The sequence below is a fragment of the Berghia stephanieae genome, chromosome 2, assembly GCF_034508935.2.
Source record: "Berghia stephanieae isolate SIO BIC M18660-M18661 chromosome 2, UCSD_Bste_1.3, whole genome shotgun sequence".
Classification (NCBI taxonomy): domain Eukaryota; kingdom Metazoa; phylum Mollusca; class Gastropoda; order Nudibranchia; family Aeolidiidae; genus Berghia; species Berghia stephanieae.
In genome coordinates, this window is record NC_088361.1 from 47196840 (window position 1) to 47217772 (window position 20933).

Below are 20933 nucleotides of genomic sequence, written 5' to 3' on the forward strand. Positions count from 1 at the left end.
ATTGTAATTTTATTTTCTGTTGTTGTAATTATGTTATTTGTAAAAGGAAATTTCCTTACGATTCTTGTTTATAAAATAGATCGTGATAAATTGATTCTCATTTCAGTACTTAAATTGGAATCCTTTTTGTGGAACTTACTTGTGGAAGTGACTGTATAAGCGATACCAACCGTATTGAGTACATATTTTGATAACTTTCCAAAGAATTACAGGTAAGTAATCGTGTTACGTAATTCGGTTAAGTACAATGTATACGATAAAATGAGGAAAAAATACTCGAAAAAAACCAAACCAAAACAAAACAAACAAAAAGACCCAAAAATCAAAACAAAGCTAAAAAAAAAAATAATCCAAACTACAAACCCAACAAAACCCAAAACCACAACAAACCACAAGAAAAGAAAATTACTCTGAATATGACTAACTTACTTAAATCATTTTAAAGCGACTACAAGTATCACTTGTATGGCCTCAACACACACACACACACACAGATTATAAAGTCTTGCCACTAGACTAGTTTTACACCTGACACACACGTGCACACACATGACATATACACACATAAACACACACACACACACACACACACACACACACACACACACACACAGAGACATGCACACTGATAACACAATGAGACAGAACTATACTAGTAAACAAACTTATAACAAGATAATTAAATAATAAATTCATTCGGAAGTGAACTTTTACAATTTAATTATCTGCTTGAATGTGATGTCTCGATCACTGACAGATATATCATATGTGACCACTCCTCACAAAACGGTGTTTTCACGGATGAATTTGGCGCTGAAGATCGGAGTTTAAATTTAACTTGTTTTTTTTTTTGGTGTTTTTTTTTGTTCGTTTTTAGAGGTTTTACGGCGCTTCCGACAATATTATGACACTTGAGGGGCAGCGTGGCTCAGTGGTACGGACTATGCTTCGTACCCGAAATGTACAGAGTTCGATCACCCGCCGCTACGCTGTGTGGCGTTGAGCAAGTCACCTCGCCCTAGCTCACTTTGCGGCGCTGGTCTGGTGCTGACGCCTGGGTTATTCCAGTCTTCCCTTGGAATAGATCTTAAAGACCAGTTTCCCCATGGGATGAATAAAGGGAAGTTTATTTTTTATCTTTTTTATTCCGCGCCAGTCAAAAGAAAGATGATGTTAAAGGACAAGGCGCCATAATGTAAACAATGGCGGTGATTGGTAAACATAGCAAACTAAACACGTTTTAATATCGATGGTATGTGTCTAAGTAAAATACTCACCGTTCTATTGCTTGATCAATAGAACCAACACAGAATATTATTTGTAAACTAAAACGTTTACGAGAAAATCGTGTGATAACTAATCACTCAATTGGTATATTAAAAAAAAACAAATAACAATGATCAGAGAGAGGTCGAATTCATTCACAATATTGTCTGTAAATAACCAACCACGCTTGTCCGGGCACGTGTGGTGTGTCGCAAATTCTATGTATTGAATTAGTCAAAGATATACTGGTTAAGTGAGTAGTAAAACCTTTAAACCCAGGTTTCATATTTTTGACTGTTAATTATTTCTGGAGAGTCTAATTAAAAGGAGAAGATGGCAATAGTTGGGGCATGTCGGTCGCAGACCTGATGACACACTGATAAGAAAAGCTCTGCGATGGACACCCCAAGGAAAGAGAAAGCGAGGCCGCCCCAAGGAGACTTGGAGACTCACCGTAGAGAGGGACCTAAAACAGAGAGGTCTGTCCATCGAGATGGCCACAAGAATAGCTGATGACAGGACCACGTGAGATCCCTTGCATCTCCTCATGTCCCAGCAGGCGCGAGAGGATAAAGTGAGTGAGTTAACTGCCGTACTCTGGAGAAAACCTGCATTAAGAAATTTGGCCAGAAAACTCGTCATTCAAAAATCGATCGATTAAAATGATCCTCATAAAAAACTCTCAAACCTGGGACTTCGGCGAAGGCTTGATTAAAGTCTCAGAGTTGAAATTTTTTTATGGACATGAGGGTCATTTAAATCATCCGATATTTGAAGGACGATTTTCTGGCCAAATTTCTAAATACGGCAGATAACTTGTTAATTCTATTTATAGGATCTACACTCCTGCTACCGGATCAGCACGTGGATCTTTACCTTGCAGTTGGTGAGGGGGCTTGAGGCACACGGGAGGGCAAAGGTGTAAATCCCGGTCGACCGTCACGAGACCATCCCGGGTATCGAGCCAACGAGCCACATGAGCTGCTCGCCCCGGTGTGTGACTAAATTTGATCAAAACCGGTGCCCGAATAGCAGCCCTATCCCGGGCGCCACACTATTATCCTTATGTCGAGTCCCAATCAGTCCCGTCAATGGCGAAGCGGTCTGCCGCCTAGCCAAATAATACCGCGTTCGTGTCGCCAGGGTCGTCGGCACGTCCGAGAAAAAAGCAAACGTCCCATGCATCAATCGATTCGCGGCCTGCCGATCGGAAAATGCGACGGCGGGGATGGCGAACTGACGCACATATTTTCCCTGAACGTCGAGAGCCAGAGTATGGCAAAAAGTGAGCTTTTATCAAAGCTATTGGCCGTTCACAGCGTAGATATCCTCCTGTTACAGGAGACCCACCTTTATTCAGGCGCGCAATCTTCCCGATTCCAGATCCCAGGCTATACGGTGGTCGAACGCGAGGACAATTCGAGGCTCAAAGGAGGGGTTAGCGTTTACGCTAAAGAGCCATCGAAGGTAAGGGTCATTGAGAGCGTAACGGACAGCAATGGGGTGAACCGAATTTCCGTGGAAGTAGGTGGACTGTGTTTGCATAATATCTACAAACCACCTAGAGCGACTTGGACTACACCACCGGTACCGGTGGTCAGCCATCCTTCCATCTGTCTGGGAGACTTTAATAGCCACCATCACGAATGGGGCTACCGAGACTGCAATGAGGCAGGAAGACAACTCCGCTCATGGATGGACTGTAATGATCTACACCTAGTGTACGATCCTACAGCCAAGGGTACCTTCCGGGGTACCCGCCATAAGAAGGAGTATACTCCAGACCTCACCCTCGTAACGAAAGGCGCAAACGGTGAACCACTGCAGGTGAAGCGGACAGTCCTCGGGGACTTTCCGCATAGCCAGCACAGGCCGGTTCTTGTCACAGCTGGTGTGACAATACCGATGGTGCAGTCTCTCCCACTTTGCAGATGGAATTTCAGGAAGGCTGACTGGGAGGAATTCAGTTCCTATATCGAGCAGGTCTGCCCTGCCATTCCTCCCAAGTCCAAGAATATAACCAGATTCAGTAGGCTACTGGTTAAGAGCGCTCAACGCTCTATTCCACGGGGCAAACGGAAATTCTACACCCCTTGCTGGACAGCAGAGTCGGAAGAGCTGTACCGAGAGTACCAGCAGACCCAGTCCCAGGACGCAGCCGATAGACTACTTCAGTCTCTGGCAGAGGGAAGGAAGCAACGGTGGCAGGAGACCGTGGAAAGTCTCGACTTTACACACTCCAGCCGCCACGCTTGGCGTTTGATAAAGAAATTGGACCCAGATCGGAATTTCGCGAGGCAGACACAATTGCCAAGAACATTAAGAACCGTAGTAAGCGGGTCCCTAATCAGGCTTTTGAGCGCGGTGTCCGCAAGGCGTACCGTACGATTTTGGACTCGCTACCTGCGGAGGAGTCGGACTGGACGGCCACCGATGGGGGCCGGTCCTAGACGCTGCCCTGCCACCTGAGCAGGCAGGCTTCAGGGAAGGGAGGTGCACCACGGAGCAGGTCATTGCCCTTACAGAGCATATTGAGCACGGGTTCGAGAGAAAACAGCAAACAGGTGCTGTGTTTATAGACCTATCAGCGGCGTACGATACGGTCTGGTGCGATGGGTTAATGCTCAAACTTGCAAAAATCATAAGGTGCAAAAAGACCTTGAAGTTGTTCTCTTCGATCTTAGGGGAAAGGTAATTCCACGTCGCGCTGGGAGACGTCACGAGCAAAGTAAGGAAATTGAAGAATGGGGTCCCTCAGGGGTCGGTACTTGCGCCAATGTTGTTTAACGTTTACATTAGCGATATGCCGAACACTTCCTCCCTGAGGCTGGGATACGCAGACGACTGGGCACTCGTTACTCAGAGTAAAGTGTGGACCCGTCTCGAGAGCGTACTCAGCGAGGACGTCACCAGACTCAAATCCTACTTTGACAAGTGGTACCTGAAGATGAACACTTCAAAAACCGTGGCCACTGCATTTCACTTATGCAGTGGTTGGCACACCCGTAAACTGAATTACCTAGTCGGGGACCAGCCACTCCCATATGAGCCGCGTCCAAAATATTTAGGGGTGACGTTGGATCGCAGTCTTACCTATCGGGTTCATCTCGAAGGGGTTGCCCGGAAGATAGAGAAGCGGAATAGTCTTCTGAGGAAGCTGGCGGGATCGACTTGGGGCGCTAGCCAAGCGCTCCTGAGAACATCCGCCCTGGCACTATGCTATTCCACCGCGGAGTATTGCGCTCCAGTGTGGGGTAGAAGCAGAAACGTTGAGAAGGTGGATGTAAAACTTCGCAAGTCGGTGCACATAGTGTCGGGAACGCTAGCAACAACCCCTAGAGAATGGGGCCCGATAATGGCGGCGATCCAGCTCCCCGATGTCCGGAGGGAGACCATTACGGGAAACTGGCTAAGTAAGATCAAAGAGAGAGGGAATGGGGATACCCCTCTCATGCGCATAATGAACGGTGCCCCCGTTTCGAGCCGAAATAAGTCCCGGCAACCCTTGTACGCAGAATCCCTGACTACGGACAGAGCTGCACAACCGAGATGGAAGTCGGTTTGGACGAATTCAATCCCTCGTGGGGGCGGGGACCTACACTCCTCTAAGCTTGGTGAGAAGTTGCCAGGCTTTGATACCAGTAAGAGGAGACACTGGGTAGCTGCGAATCGGCTTCGGTCGAGGAGCTGCCTAACGGCCGGTACGTTACATCAGTGGGGTCTAACTTCCTGTCCAATATGTCCACGCTGTGAGCAAGAACCCGAAACGGCAGAGCATCTAGTCGAAAGGTGTGTTGTGACGATGCTACCAGGCGGGTTCGCGACGGTGCACGAATGCGGACCGGACTTTGCTGATTGGGTCGATCGTCATAACATAATAGTGTGAACCATAAGAAGCTGCTGCCGTCGTGCAGGAGCTTGCGTGCCCCAATGACCCCGAAGGTGATACCGGCTTGGATGCAATCGTGCTGGAACAGCAACATGATAGGGACCAGACGAAGGATGATCCAACCCGGCGTTCAGACAAGGCTTGCCTTTTCCTGACCCACACTTCTAATAATGAAAAAAAAAAATAAAAAAATTGAGCATTTATATAGCGCAATATCCACTTAACGTGCTCAATGCGCTTTACAAGGGGTCCCTGGTCAACAGCAACATTTAACATGTAGGACGAGACATGACGCCTGTTAGGCGATATTACAATTTTTCAGACAAAGACAACGCTGTTAACGACCAGGTACTCATTTTACACCTGAGTACGGTGAGAGAATGTGCGTTAAGAGTCTTTTCCAAGGACACAACTATGCGCCGAGCGAGGCTCGAACCCAGGACCTTCCGATCCGAAAGCGAGTGTCATACCACTAGACCACATAGCCGCATGAAAGGTACAAGGAGGAAACTTATTCATACTGGCTCGGACGACGCCCAGCATAAAAAGGTCCGCGTAGCTGCTGAACGAAGTACTGCAGCCTCGAAAAATAAACAAGACTTCAACCACATATTACAAAACAACATCGTACTAGGAGAAAGATTGAGAATAATGTCTCTTAATGTGGAAGGCATTTCAATGCAAAAATGTGACTTTCTCAATAGACTTCTTAAAGACCATAGTATTGATATCCTGCTTCTGCAAGAAACGCACTTGGATCATCAGTCAGTTCCATCCAGATCCAACATTGCCGGATATACAGAAGTCAACAAACAATCCCACCCAAAATATGGCATAAGCACATACGCCAGAAACCCAGAACATGTGTACGACCTTTGAGGTACAACTGATGACACTGGTACACAGAGAAGCACAATAAAAGTTGGGAACCTGGAGATCACAAACATCTACAAACCCCCATCGATCAAATAGTCTGAACCACCAAAACAACATCTGCAACATCCTGCACTGATTATTGGAGATTTTAATAGTCACCAATAACTGGGGATACAAAGAAGCCAACCCAACAGGCATCGAACTACAGGCATGGATAAACCAAGTCGATGCTCATCTTCTTTACACCCCAAATAGTTGTGGAACTTTCAGATCAGCTCGCTGGAAGAAAGAATACACCCCTGACCTGGCACTTGTGACGAAAGACAAGAATCACAAACCACTTGAAACAGCTAGTGAAGTCCTTGGAGCATTTCCAAATAGCCAGCATAGGCCTGTTGTCATAACAACTGGATTAGAAATAGCCAGAACGGAAGCTATTCCCAAACCAAGGTGGAACTTCAAAAAAGCAAACTGGGAGGAGTACACGTCATACATAGAGAAAGTATGCCCAAGAATTCCATCATCGACTGATAACATACAGAGATTTAGCAAACTGATACTGACAAATAAAAAATACACCCCAAGAGGAGTCAGACAGTGGTACATTCCATGCTGGTTAGACGCGAGTGAAAAACTTCTCGAACAATATGAAAAAACCCAAGACCAGGATGTAGCAGAACAGCTATTAAATACCCTTCAAGAGGACAGACGACAAAGATGGATTGACACAGTAGAAAACTTGGATATGAGACACTCGAGTCGACATGCTTGGCAACTGATTAGGAAACTTAACCCTGAAAACAACGGAACCAAAACCGCTCCACTCGTGTCCGCAGATACTGTGGCACAAGAAATTAAGCAACGCGGACAACACGTTCCAGATCATATGTTTGAAAGAAATATCCGCAAGGAATACAGATAATCTCTCGACTCTCTCCCATTATCTGGCTCAATGTGGACCTTCCCAATCAGTCACGAAGAAATACATGAAGGTATCAAAAGTATGAAGAATGGGAAAGCAGCAGGGATCGATGGCATATATCCAGATATGATAACACACCTTGGACACAACGCAAAGAACTGGTTGGCTGCCGTAATGTCTGACATACTTGACAAAGGAAGATACCCACAAACATGGACACATGCTAGAGTTATAGCCATCCTCAAACCAGGAAAACCAGCAACAGAGCCATCTAGCTATAGACCCATCTCTTTACTATGTTGCCTCTACAAACTACTAGAAAAAAATAATATTAACAAGAATAACCCCTTACTTGAATCCTATAATCCCAATTGAACAGGCAGGGTTTCAACGAAATAATGCACAACCGAGCAGGTCCTTGCCCTCACCTCCTTAATTGAAAATGGATTTGAAAAGAAATTAAAAACAGGCACAGTGTTTATTGATCTCTCTGCTGCGTATGACACAGTGTGGACTGGTGGCTTGATGCTGAAACTTGCAAAAATAATCCCATGCAGAAAAATCTTGAAACTGAGCTCATACATGACAGGACCTAGAAATGTCCATGTGGTACTTGGTGGCACCACCAGCAAAGTCAGAAGAATGAAAAATGGAGTACCACAAGGTTCAGTCTTAGCACCAGCATTGTTTAACGTCTACATAAGCGACATGTCTCAAACAACTTCCACAAAACTAGGATATGCAGTTGACTGGGCCTTAGCATACCAATCAAGAAACTGGGAAGATATAGAAACAACGCTTAGCAAAGACACCACGGCCATGAAAAGGTATTTTGACAGATGGTATTTAAAAATGAATACGACAAAAACAGTTGCAACTGCATTTCATCTTAACAACAGGGAATCAAAACGAAAACTGATGATCAAGATTGATGACACAACACTACCAACTGATCAAAATCCAAAATACCTCGGAGTGACACTGGATAGACGGCTGACCTATAGAACCCATCTTGAGGGTACAGCAAGAAAGATAGGAAAACGAAATTGTCTACTCAGAAAAATGGCAGGAATAACATGGAGAGCATCGCAAACTCTTCTCAGAACATCAACCCTGGCCCTTTGCTACAGTGTGGCAGAATATTGTGCTCCTGTTTGGACGAGAAGTGCCCATACAAACCTTGTTGATGCGAAACTAAGAGACTCGATGCGAATAGAAACTGGATGCCTGAAATCAACTCCAACACAATGGCTGTCAGTCATGAGCGCTATAGCACCACCCCACTTGAGGAGAGAGGATACAACACAGAAATGGATATCCAGAGCTGAAGAAGATAGTGGAACTCCTCTGCAAACCATATACAAAACTGCGCCCCCAACATCAAGACTAAAATCTTGTTCCCCTTTCTATCTATCAAAGAAAGAAAACTACAACACGCAAGAAGCCTGGTGCGGGGAATGGAAAAGGAATAAACCAACATGAGGGGAACTAATTGAAGATCCCTGTAAAAGTCTCCCAGGTCTACAGGATCAACCAAGAAAATACTGGGTAGCTGCAAATAGACTACGGTCAAAACATACAAGAACAGCTGCCAACATGCACAAATGGGGGCTCCAAGAATCACCAACATGCCCAAAGTGCAACCAAGCACCACAAGATGCAAACCACCTCGTACTAGATTTCCCAGAGACAAAACTTGAAGGGGGATTTGAAACCATCAACAAATGTGATGATGACTTCCGAACCTGGATTGATACCTTGAACATAGAAGTGTAGCCGAACGATACTACTATAGGATCTACAACACCTCGACATGATGCCATCTTGGGGTGGTGGTTAACTCGACATGATGCCATCTTGGGGTGGTGGTTAACTCGACTTGATGCCATCTTGGGGTGGTGGTTAACTCGACATGATGCCATCTTGGGGTGATGGTTAACTCGACTTGATGCCATCTTGGGGTGATGGTTAACTCGACTTGATGCCATCTTGGGGTAGTGGTTAACTCAACATGATGCCATCTTGGGGTGGTGGTTAACTCGACATGATGCCATCTTGGGGTGGTGGTTAAGTCGACTTGATGCCATCTTGGGGTGATGGTTAACTCGACATGATGCCATCTTGGGGTGGTGGTTAACTCGACATGATGCCATCTTGGGGTAGTGGTTAACTCGACATGATGCCATCTTGGGGTGGTGGTTAAGTCGACTTGATGCCATCTTGGGGTGATGGTTAACTCGACTTGATGCCATCTTGGGGTGATGGTTAACTCGACTTGATGCCATCTTTGGGTGGTGGTTAACTCGACATGATGCCATCTTGGGGTAGTGGTTAACTCGACTTGATGCCATCTTGGGGTGATGGTTAACTCGACATGATGCCATCTTGGGGTGATGGTTAACTCGACTTATGCCATCTTGGGGTAGTGGTTAACTCTAGTTGGCATCCCCTTTACACCTACACAACGTGCACTTATTTGCAGGTCTGATAACTCAAATCGTAATGGTTTCACTGTTGTAATGGGAATGCATACGCTGAAACCAGCGCAAAATATTGTCCATTACAACAATGTTAAATCACGCCCATAATAGATAATTGCGTTCGGTTACCAGACCTGCAAATATACGTGTACTTAGCGCCGATACAATTCAAGCTTGACACGGCGGGTGACATGCTATATGTCAAGAGTCACCTCCGTATGGATTGTCCAATCACGTCAGCCATCTGCCCGTGATAAAGCAGTTTTAAGATGTTAGTTCACGCAGTTCAATTCGATCATTGATAACGGATTAGATGATAACAAGATTATGACTGTCACGAGAAACCTTCAGACTTCAGACCGACATGTGCTAGTCTGTGTCGTCATTGGAATAATATTAATAATAATATATAATAATAATATAATGAACTTATATAGCGCCTAGTTCCAATTTGGAATTGCTCACTGGCGCTTTACATCAAAACATCATGTATGATATACAAATATAGAACTGGCAAGTTAAAACCACACAAATTCGATGATAACATAATATACTATAATAAAATACATACTAAGAGTCCAAATTATATGCCCTACAGAAAAGCTCAGTTTTTAACCGTTTTCTAAAGATAAGTGGATTTTCACTATTTTTAGTTTCAATATTGATGGAGTTCCACAGTCGGGGGGCATGGTGGCAATAATAATAATGATAATAATAATAATAATAATAATAATAATAATAATAATAATAATAATAATAATGATGATGATAATAATAATAATAATAATAATAATAATAATAATGATAATAATAATAATAATAATAATAATAATAATAATAATAATAATAATAATAATAATAATAATAATAATAATAATAATAATAATAATAATAATAATAATAATGATAATAATGTAAGTTATTTATATAGCGCCTGTCCCATACAATATAGTTCTAGCTGCACACTATACATGATAAGCGATATATATATATATATATATATATATATATATATATATATATATATATATATATATATATATATAAAATTAAAAACGAAATATTGGTAAATATTGCTATTGGCTGGGACCCCTTTGTAAAGCTATTGAGTAAGTTTAGTGGATATTACGCTTCATAAATGCTCAAAACATAATGTTTGAGGCTGACGTGTACTTATTTGCAGGTCTGATAACCAAATTCCTTATGGGCTCATTATTGTAATGGTAATCTAAAAAAAAAAAATGACAAAAAAATATTGTCCATTACAACGATGTTAAACTAGGCCGGTAAGTGGGTTCGGATGTTAGACCTGCATAATTGTACACGTCGCCTCAAAACACAGAATACTGAATGTTTTGACTTAGGTATGCCATTTAAATGAAAATAAAACTTAAAAAAAACAAAAAAAAAAAACAAACAAAAAAAAAACAAAAAAAAAACAAACAAAAAAAAAAACAAAAACTAAACAAACAAAAAAAAAAAAAAACAACAAACAAACAAAATTACCTAGAGTATTTATAGAGCGTGATATCCACTAGTGATATCCATTTCTATTTCTCAAATCCCACGTGTACTTACTTGCAGGTCTGATAACCGAATTCCTTCTGGGTTCATTATTGTAATGGAAATATAAAAAATGACGTAAAATATTGTCAATAGCAACAATGTTAAACTAGACTCATAAGTGGGTTCGGAGAGAGAGAGAGAGAGAGAGAGAGAGAGAGAGAGAGAGAGAGAGAGAGAGAGAGAGGGAGAGAGAGAGAGAGGGAGAGAGAGAGAAAGAGAGAGAGAGAAAGAGATAGAGAGAGAGAGAGGGATAAAGAGAGAGAGGGAGGGAGAGAGAGAGAGAGAGAGAGAGAGAGAGAGAGAGAGAGAGAGAGAGAGAGAGAGAGAGAGAGAGAGAGAGAGAGAGAGAGAGAGAGAGATCTCCACATTTAAACCAACCTATTTCCAGATTGTGGCCCGTTACCAAGATCAGCTTGCACAATCCCACAATCCTGATTGTACTCGTAAATAGTACTGCCCCCCCCCCCCCCACCCCGCTCTCTAAAACAACCTATTTCACTGCAATGCTAATGATGTGGGTGATCGTTTGATATCAGATAATATAATATTATACCCGCCACGTGTTACACTAGGACAGATGTAAATATGCATGCCATTTTATCTACATATCAATATCAGTAAGTCATCAGTAAAGTAGAAAACTGTCGAGGGAGCCTGAAGCCTGTGATCGTGTAAATACTAACGAAAGTGAAAATGGAGAGGTTTCGTATAGGAACGATACAGACAATGGACGTTTCGGAGTACAAACCCTTCGTCAGCACAATTGCTGACGATACAAGTTATTTTGCATTTTATTTTATTTTATTTTATTTGTTTTCCACGTTTATTTGTGTATTGTTGTGCTGACGAAGAGTTTGTACCCGAAACGTCCATTGTCTGTATGGTTCCTATACGAAGTCTCTCCATTTTCACTCTTACGTTAGTAACCCATCAGTACTCTCACTCTTTCACTTTGGTAGTCCTTTAGACTGTATCCTTTCCTACCTTACTGTTTGGGGAATGCGTTTTTTTCCTCACAGATTATGTCCCTTGTTTCTGTCCAATACACTGAACACTCTGTCGTACTCTGGAAAAACCCATATTTTAAAATTTGTCCAGAAAACTCGTTCTTCAAATATCGATCGATTTAAATGATTCTCATCTTGGCAAAAACACCCTCTCAAACCTGGGACTTCGCGAAGTCCTGAAACCTGAGTAACCTCAATTTTGTTCCATCTATATGTAGGTAATTTTGAGCACCTTTTTAAATGTGATCCATTACTTGAGCACAGTGTTTTTTTTTTTTTAAATTATTGTTGACACATTTCAGGCTTTAGTAACTCGAGCGCTTTGTAAGATTTCATCAAAACAGTTTTTTGCCATATTATGTGAAGAATTTATTCAAGTTCTGATTGATATAGAAGTATTAACACTGTACGCAAATGGGTAGCTGGACTATGACGTCATCAGTAGAAAAGGGGAGTCTTTGACATAAATCATAATGTATTTTGATTTTTCTGACATGATGCCCTATTTCCTGGCCTGCAAGATCACCTGATCTAACCGTAGCCATCGTTAACTTATAGCCTGACGCTGACCAAAAAATGACGTCAAACTGCCAGTCTTTGGCCACAAAAGAAAACAAATCGTGAGTTGTATTCAGTAGTTCTACCAATCGGACCACTTGTTCCCATGAGCACTACCTAACGACAACTCACTAGGCGGTGCAAAAACCAAATAATGACGTCAAAATGCCAGTCTTTTTGGGTCTCAGTGTCAGGCTATAACTTTACGATGGCTACGATCTAACCCCACTTGACTTTTTTATGGGGATATGTGAAGAGCAGAGTGTTTAGAACCCCTGTGAGAGACTTGCGTCACCTAAAAAAAAATAAATAGGAGAAGCCATCCGCTCTGTCACATTACTCATGCTGCAAAAGACGTGGGACAACTGAAGAGACGCTTGCGGCCAGCCATTCACAATGGCGGTGGTCACGTGGAGCTTTAAGTCGGACAATTGCGCAAACACACGATCACAAGTTCAATCAGAAAAAACTTTAATAAATTTGGCTTAATATATTGAAAACCAAATTGATTGTCGTTGCAGCTTTTCTTAAGTTATTCAAATCTGAAATGTGTTCATGGTTAAAAGAAACAAACTGTAAATTACGGTTTATTTTAAAATAGGCTTCAACAGTCGTGACGTCACTTCCATCGATATGACGCTTGGTAACTTAGTAACTGGTTCTAAACTATCGGACAATGGCGGACGCCCTTTTGAGATAATTCTTCGACGAGCATAAAAATGTATCCAGAGGAGAAAAACATTATAAATCTGATCATGTTTTGACTTTTATACATTCTGATCTCATGATATGTGTAAAAGTTCTGGCCAGCACGAAGAATAAAAAGTACCAATTTTCTTTGTTTAGAACCAAGCTGCTCGTTTACTGGGCGGAGATGACATCAGACTTTTGAATCCTATTGCCTTTTTCTACTCATGACATCATAACTCAGCTACAAAGGGCGCAAGTATTAAAACTGATATTAAACAAAACTTAAATAAATTCTGCACCTATGACAAAACCGTTTGATGAAATTTTACATAGCTTTGGAGATGAAATTTTACATAGTTTTGGAGATGAAATTTTACATAGCTTTGGAGATGAAATTTTACATAGCTTTGGAGATGAAATTTTACATAGCTTTGGAGATGAAATTTTACATAGCTTTGGAGATGAAATTTTACATAGCTTTGGAGATGAAATTTTACATAGCTTTGGAGATGAAATTTTACATAGCTTTGGAGATGAAATTTTACATAGCTTTGGAGTTATTCAAACCTGAAATGTGTCAATAATAAAAAGAAAAGACACACTGGATGGAGATCGTTCCACGGTAATCCAAACATTTTAAAAAATCAACATAATAGGACAGACAAATTGTGACGTCACACCTCCTACTCTTCCGGCTCCAAAATCCTTGGAAGTGTGTATGTAACCAGCCTTTTGGAGGACTAATAATGGGTAGGTTACATATTGAATCATAAGGTGGCATAACTATTTCAGTAGCAGGGTGGGTGTATAGGCAGAATCTTTGGATTGCAGGACGTAAAAGAGCGAGGATGGATGATATCTTTATTGATGACCGCATATATTTAAACTAGAAAATAAGATGCCACCACTCTGAAACCAGAAGATCAATTACACAAAGCATGTATCCAGTCCTCGGGAAGAATGGTTTTACGCTTCCAATGAGATTGGAACCAGTATTTTAAAATCAGCATCACACTTTGATTCCTTATTGCAATACGCACTTACCTCGCCTGACAAGACAGTAAACCATCACAACTATAACTATACTCTATACATTACTGTACGACTAATTTATAGTCAAATAAATTTATACAACTGGTGTGTTGATATTTTCATAACAAGTCATTACACACCTACAAGCTGTAACACATGTGTAGGAAACACGCATCATGGCTCACTGCGCACTCACTCTCATTACATTCAACACATGCTGCAAGTGATCACCATTCGTGTACTAATCGGTCAGGACATTTTTTACAAAAAAACGTTCATTTTATTTTGGCCAGCTTGTTTTTACAAATCGTCATTTTATTTTTCAGTTTGTTTTTAAAACACGTCATTTTGTTTTGGCCAGTTTGTATTTACAAAACAATTCATTTTGGCCAGTTTTTTAAACGATTAAAAAAAAAATATTTGAATTTTTATTTTATTTTTCAAACGTCATGTCATTTTGGATAGTTTCCTTTTTTAAAAATTAAACTTAATTTTATTTTAGTCAATTTTTATCAGGTTATTTTATAAGATATTTTTATTATCTTATTAAAACGCTGTTTTATTTTTCCAGAATTTTCATTTTTACAAACAAAAGAGTCATTTAATTTTGGTTATGATTTCTTCCTTTTTCCAAAACGTAATTTTATTTTGGTTAGAATAATTTTTTTTACAATACATCATTTTTTTGGTCGTAAGAATTTATTTTTTACAAAACGTCATTGCTCTTTCTTTAGAATTAATTATTTACAAAACGCAGTTTTCATTTTGGTAACAATGATCTTATTTACAAAACCTAATTATATTTTGGTCAGAATTCTTTTCATTTACTCCATTTCTTTTTTTTTCTTTTTTTTGGACAGACTTTTTCTTAAGAAAATCGCCATTTCATATTGATATCAGATCTATCACCTTTTTTAATTTGAGCGAAATTTCGTTTTTACAAACTCTCAAACTTGGGACTTCCGAGAAGAGGAGAGTTATTTTGGTCGATCAATATTTGAAGGGCGAGATTTTTGGCCAAAATGTTAAATACGTGTGTGTTTTTTTTTCAGAGTACCTATGGCAGAATTGATGCTGTGCGCTTGGCTAAAAACTCACAACATTGCCACCAGGGAATATAACGAACCAACACACAAAACTATGTCTAACCTTGAACGTTTATAGTCTTGTTAATACAGTTCAGTGATAATTACTCATAAACATGTATGGCAATAAAAAAAACAAAAAACAACAACAATAAAACAAGCAACAAACCAATAACAAAGACCTGTGTGAGGTCAACTTCGTTCTATCTATAGAAATGTCAGTATCATTTTATAATACTAACGAAAGAGTAATAATGAAGAGACTTCGGATGAGAACAAAACGTTCCATTGTCCTTATTGTTCCTATCCAAAGCCTCTCCATTTTCACACTTTCGGTAGTATTTTCACGATCCCAGGCTTTAGGCATCCCCCCACTACTCTCTACTTTTCCTATGATTTTATAGAAACAATACATTTTAAATCAACGAATATACCCCCCCCCCCCCCTGAAAAACAAACAAAAAAAAAAAACAAACAAAAAAAAAAACAACAAAAAAACAACAACAAAAAACAAAGAAACCCCCCCCCCCAAAAAAAAAGGTTTTATATAGTGCAATATCCACTAAATGTGCTCAGAGCGCTTTACAAAGGGATCCTGACCAACATCAACACGTAAAATGTAGAACGAGACGTGACGCCTGTGAGGCGATATTACAATTTTTCCGACAGAGAAGCGCTGTTGACGGCCAGGTACTTATTTTACACCTGAGTACGGTGAGAGAATGTGAGCAAAGAGTCTTTTCCAATGACTCAACTAAGCGCCGAGCGAGGCTCGAACCCAGGACCTTCCGATCCGAAAGCGAGTGTCATACTACAAGACCACATAGCCGCACGAGTAACATCTGCCTCGTCCAAAGTCATGAGAGACATTTTGGCCAAACTCTGGAAAAAAAATTGCCAACTAATTATTTACAATTTGGCCAGATAACTATTACGACAAATATCGATTAAAATGAACTTCAGCTTGTTAACACCATTTCAAACCCGAGACTTCTCTATTACCTAAACAAATTATAGTGGATTCTTTACCAATGTCTGGAAATCCCAGATTTGAGAGTTTTTGCCAAGATGAGAGTTATTTAAATCGAACGATCTTTGAAGGACAAGTTTTCTGGCCAAATTTTAAATATAAGTGTTTCCAGAGTACGGCAGAATAGGACCGCGGAGCAATGGGAACAATAATAATGTAACAGGTGACCATTTTATCAATTTCATATAATTATTACTACATCTTGTCAGTCATCTGGAAACAATTTATCTTTGTTTCGCGTCCTTGGTGATTAATAACTTCTAGTTTACTTGATTTTGTTTCTGTCGAGTGAGGAGGTTTACAGAGGAGTTGATAATAATATACTATATTTATATAGCGCTAATCCCACGTTGTCGCCGCTCTATGCGCACATTGGCATTCTACATAATATAACAATTACACTTCTCAGCTATTATGGATTATTTATATACACACAGTTCCATTCATAACATTATTAAAACAAAGAAGAATTCACCAGGTGTGTTTTAAGGCACTTTTTGAATTTCATTTCAGACGGAAATACTCTACTTCTAACATCTAAAGGCATGAATTCCACACATAAGTTGGGGCGGCATGAGAAAATGCCCTATCAGAAAATGTTTTCGAGGTTTTTTAGGCACACTAAGAAGAGCTTAGGGTTGTAGGAGGATCATAACGACACAAAAGATCTGATAGATAGGATAGTGTTGTTTGATTAAAATATTTAAGACACATAACTGCAACTTTGTATATAACTCTCTGCTCGACAGGCGACCAGTGTAGTTTCCAAAACAGCGGTGTAACGGGATTGTTTTTCCTCTTTTTCATAATTATTTTGGCAGCATGATTCTGTATGCGCTGGAGCCTGTTTAGCAGATAGTTGGGAATGTTATTGCAATAATCAATAGTAGTAAATATAAAGGATGAAACAAGTGTTCGAATAGATTTTTGATCTAAAAATCTAACAAGTTGTCCAATTCTTCTAATTTCTAAGTACCAAGTTTTACATGAGACGTCATTGGGATGCCTCGTGGTGAACATGGAGTCAAAAAAGTACTCCTAAGTTCATAGTTTTGTCCGGAAAACAAACATTTTCGTTTTCAATAACCAGAAAAGAATGATTTATGTTATTGAAGATAGTTTTGGGGTCGTAATACGGAATTTCTGTCTTTTCTTCGTTCATTTAAAATTTATTTATCACCACCCCGTTATAAACATTATACACACAATTCTCCATTGTTTGAACCAATATGCTCACATCAGACAGCTTACACGATTTATAAAGCTGAGTATCATCAGCGTACATATGGAAATTAATATCAAACCATGTAGTAATATCGCCTAATGGTTGCGTGTAAAGTGTGTATAGCAAAGGCCCCAACACTGAACCCTGAGGTACTCCATACAGTAATTTAAAAGTAGAGGACTGATTCTCATATACAATTGTTGACTGTGAACGATCATTTAAATACGACTCAAACCACTCCAGTACATTTCGAGACAGTCCAAAACATTCAGAGAGGCGTTTGACATGTATCGAGTGGCCTATCGTGTCAAACGCCACACTCAGATCCAGAAGAGCAAGAATAGAAACTTTGCCTTCATCAACAACACAGAGAAGATCATTTTTTTTTTTTGTTTATGCGGTTTCTGTGTTGTGGTGTTGTCTATATGCAGACTGGTGAGCCTCGAAAATATTATGATTGACTAAATGTGATTTAAGCTGTTTGAGGACAATTGTCTCCAATATTTTTGAAGTAAATGGTAGATTAGAGACTGGTCTAAAATTTTAAAGCTCGTTAGGAGATAAATTGGACTTTTTCAAACACGAGTAACAATAGCGTGTTTAAAACAGTCAGGGACATTTCCTGTTTGAAGAGAGTTGTCTATATTGGTGCTTTAATTCAGAAAAGTGAGTGGAGCAGGTACTTATGTTGATAATAACAAGAAATGAAGTGAGTAGGAAAGTGCCTGAAGACAAGAGAGAATAAAAAATTCGCTGCGGCGATGGGGGCTCGAACTCGCAACCTTATTGGTACAAAAACTCCGTCAGGCCGGGGAGAGCATGCTCGCCGCATAGTGGATTCCTTGGAAAAGGCTCTTTACTCACAATCTCTCACGGTATTCATATGTAAAATGAATACCTGGCCGTTAACAGCGTTGTCTCTGTCGGAAGAAATTGTAATATCGCCAAACAGGCGTCATGTCTCGTTCTGCGTGTTACGTGCTGCTATTGATCAGAGACCATTTGTAAGTGCTTTGATCACATTCAGTGGATATTGCGCTATATAAAAGCTCCCGTTTTAACAAAAATTAAGTGCAGAAGACAGAACTAAATGGAGATAGATGTTCAGTGACGTGTTTACAAAAACAAGCTGCCATTTGATGATGATGATGATGATGATGATGATGATGATGATGATGATGATGATGATGATGGTGGTGGTGATGATGATGATGATGATGGTGGTGATGATGATGATGATGATGATGGTGGTGATGATGATGATGATGATGATGATGATGATGATGATGATGATGATGATGATGATGATGATGATGATTATGATGATGATGATGATGGTGGTGATGATGATGATGATGATGATGATGATGATGATGATGATGATGATGATGATGATGATGATGATGATGATGATGAACCAATACAAAGAAAAGATTAAATTTAGTCACACTTTAATAAAGGGTATTTTACAAAAAAATGAGAGTTTTTGTATAGCGTATTATCCACTCTAAGTCTCAAAGCGCTTTTGCAAGGCATCCCGGGCCAACAGCAACACTTAATATGTAGGAAGACACATGATGCATGTTAGGCGATATTACATTTTTTTTTCGGACTAAACAACGCTGTTACCGACCTGGTACTCGTTTTATACCTGAGTACGATGAGAGAATGTGAGTAAAGAGCCTTTTTTTTTCCAAGGACTCAACTATGCACCGAGCGAGGCTCGAATCCCGGATCTTCCGTTCCGAAAGCGAGTAACACAAGACCACACAGCCGCACGTAAACATTTACTATTGTAATTAATCTTACTAATAATAACGCATCCATTCACCTGAAATCATTATTATATAATTTTTCAACTCGTATTTATGACTTCCACCACAGATTGCGTGGCTCAGCGATATGGTCTTTGAAGGTACAGAGTTCAATAACTCGCCGCGCTTTGTGACCATGAGGAAATAAACTCGCCAGATCTGATTTTGTGGCGCTGCTCTACTGCCTCTGACGTCTATTTCAGTCTTCCCTAGGAATAGTCCCTAGAAGCAAATTTCTTTTTTTTTTTTTGGGAGGGGGGATGAATGAAGAGTATTTTATTTAAACAATAATATAGTTTATTTAAATAACCGATGAAGCCCCGTCATAACATAAAGAAGAAAAGGATTTGGACTCAAGGCTTTGTGGTCTTGTAGTGTGACATTGTCTGAGGACCAGTAGGTCCCGGGTTTGAATCCCGCTGTGAGCGGCTCAATTTTGGGTAGCTGGATTTGTGATAGAGTAGAGTCTTGTCGAAAGAATAGGGAGCAATTGCTATTTTCCGTTTCACGCAGTAGAAACCGGCTCCATGGGCCTAATGGCTCTGAAGGACTACACGTTTTTAGAGTTTTGCGTTAAGTTCGGACATGTAGTCTTGTGGCATGACTCTCGTCTTGCCAGATAGGTCCAGGGTTCGATTCCGCTCATAGCGGTGTATAGCTGAGTACTTAAAATGCTCTTTACTCATACTTCACCAACGTAATCAGGTGTAAAATGAGTACCTGATTTTAACAGCGTTGTCTTTATTATTTAATAATGATATTGAAATGAGTCTTACATGAGTCATGTCTTGTCCTACATTTTAAGTGTTACTGTTGGCTAAAAGTAAAGCAATTTGAACATGTTCAGTGGACATTGCGCTAGTTTGGCGTCAGGAGGTATGTCATGGCTATAACTGATAGTCCTAATTTGATATTATGACCTGTTGAATCAAATACTTAACAACGAATCTTATGTCTCATTTATGAAGTTTCAGTTAATTAACATGGCCTATTTATAAGGACGCCTATCAGACGACATGTACTGTGAGGCTATGTGGTCTAGTGGTATGACACTCGCCTTCAGATGGAAAGTTCTAGGATTCAAGTCCCGATCTGAGAGGCACATAGTTGAATCCTTGGAAAAGACCCTTCAGTCACATTCTCTCACCGTACTCAGGCGTAAAATGAGTACCTGGCCGTTCACAGCATTATCATTATCTATCTGAAATAAAATAAGTTTAATATCGCCTAACGGGGCGTTGCTACGTGTTGCTATTGCCCAGTGACTCATTGTAAATCGCTTTGAACACGTTTAGTGGATATTGCCTATATAAATGCTCTATTGATAAGGACGCCTAACATACCACATGTTCTGTATAAAGCAAAAGTAGGGATCCATAAGGCCTGATGGGGGGGGGGGGGGGGGGGGGAGCAATCTTCATCGGTAAGCGCATTGAGCATACTCATCCTGTAAGAGTATAATATTGTTGAAGCACTACCTTTTTACCGTTACA

General features: G+C 40.4%; 1 protein-coding gene across 5 annotated transcripts in view; it reads right to left on the reverse strand.

Moving 5' to 3' along the window:
* Nucleotides 1–14446, reverse strand: part of LOC144965030 (uncharacterized) — a 53723-nt gene extending 39277 nt beyond the window's left edge. For 2 of the 5 annotated variants that reach the window (XM_078899897.1, XM_078899893.1), the window contains exon 1: nucleotides 140–402. The gene's annotated coding sequence lies outside the window, so the exon portion shown is untranslated. Of the gene's footprint in view, nucleotides 1–139; nucleotides 403–429; nucleotides 636–11011; nucleotides 11043–14298 lie in introns of those variants that run through there. The other 3 variants (XM_078899894.1, XM_078899896.1, XM_078899895.1) reach the window with 3 other exon arrangements.
* Nucleotides 14447–20933: the final 6487 nt, after the last annotated feature.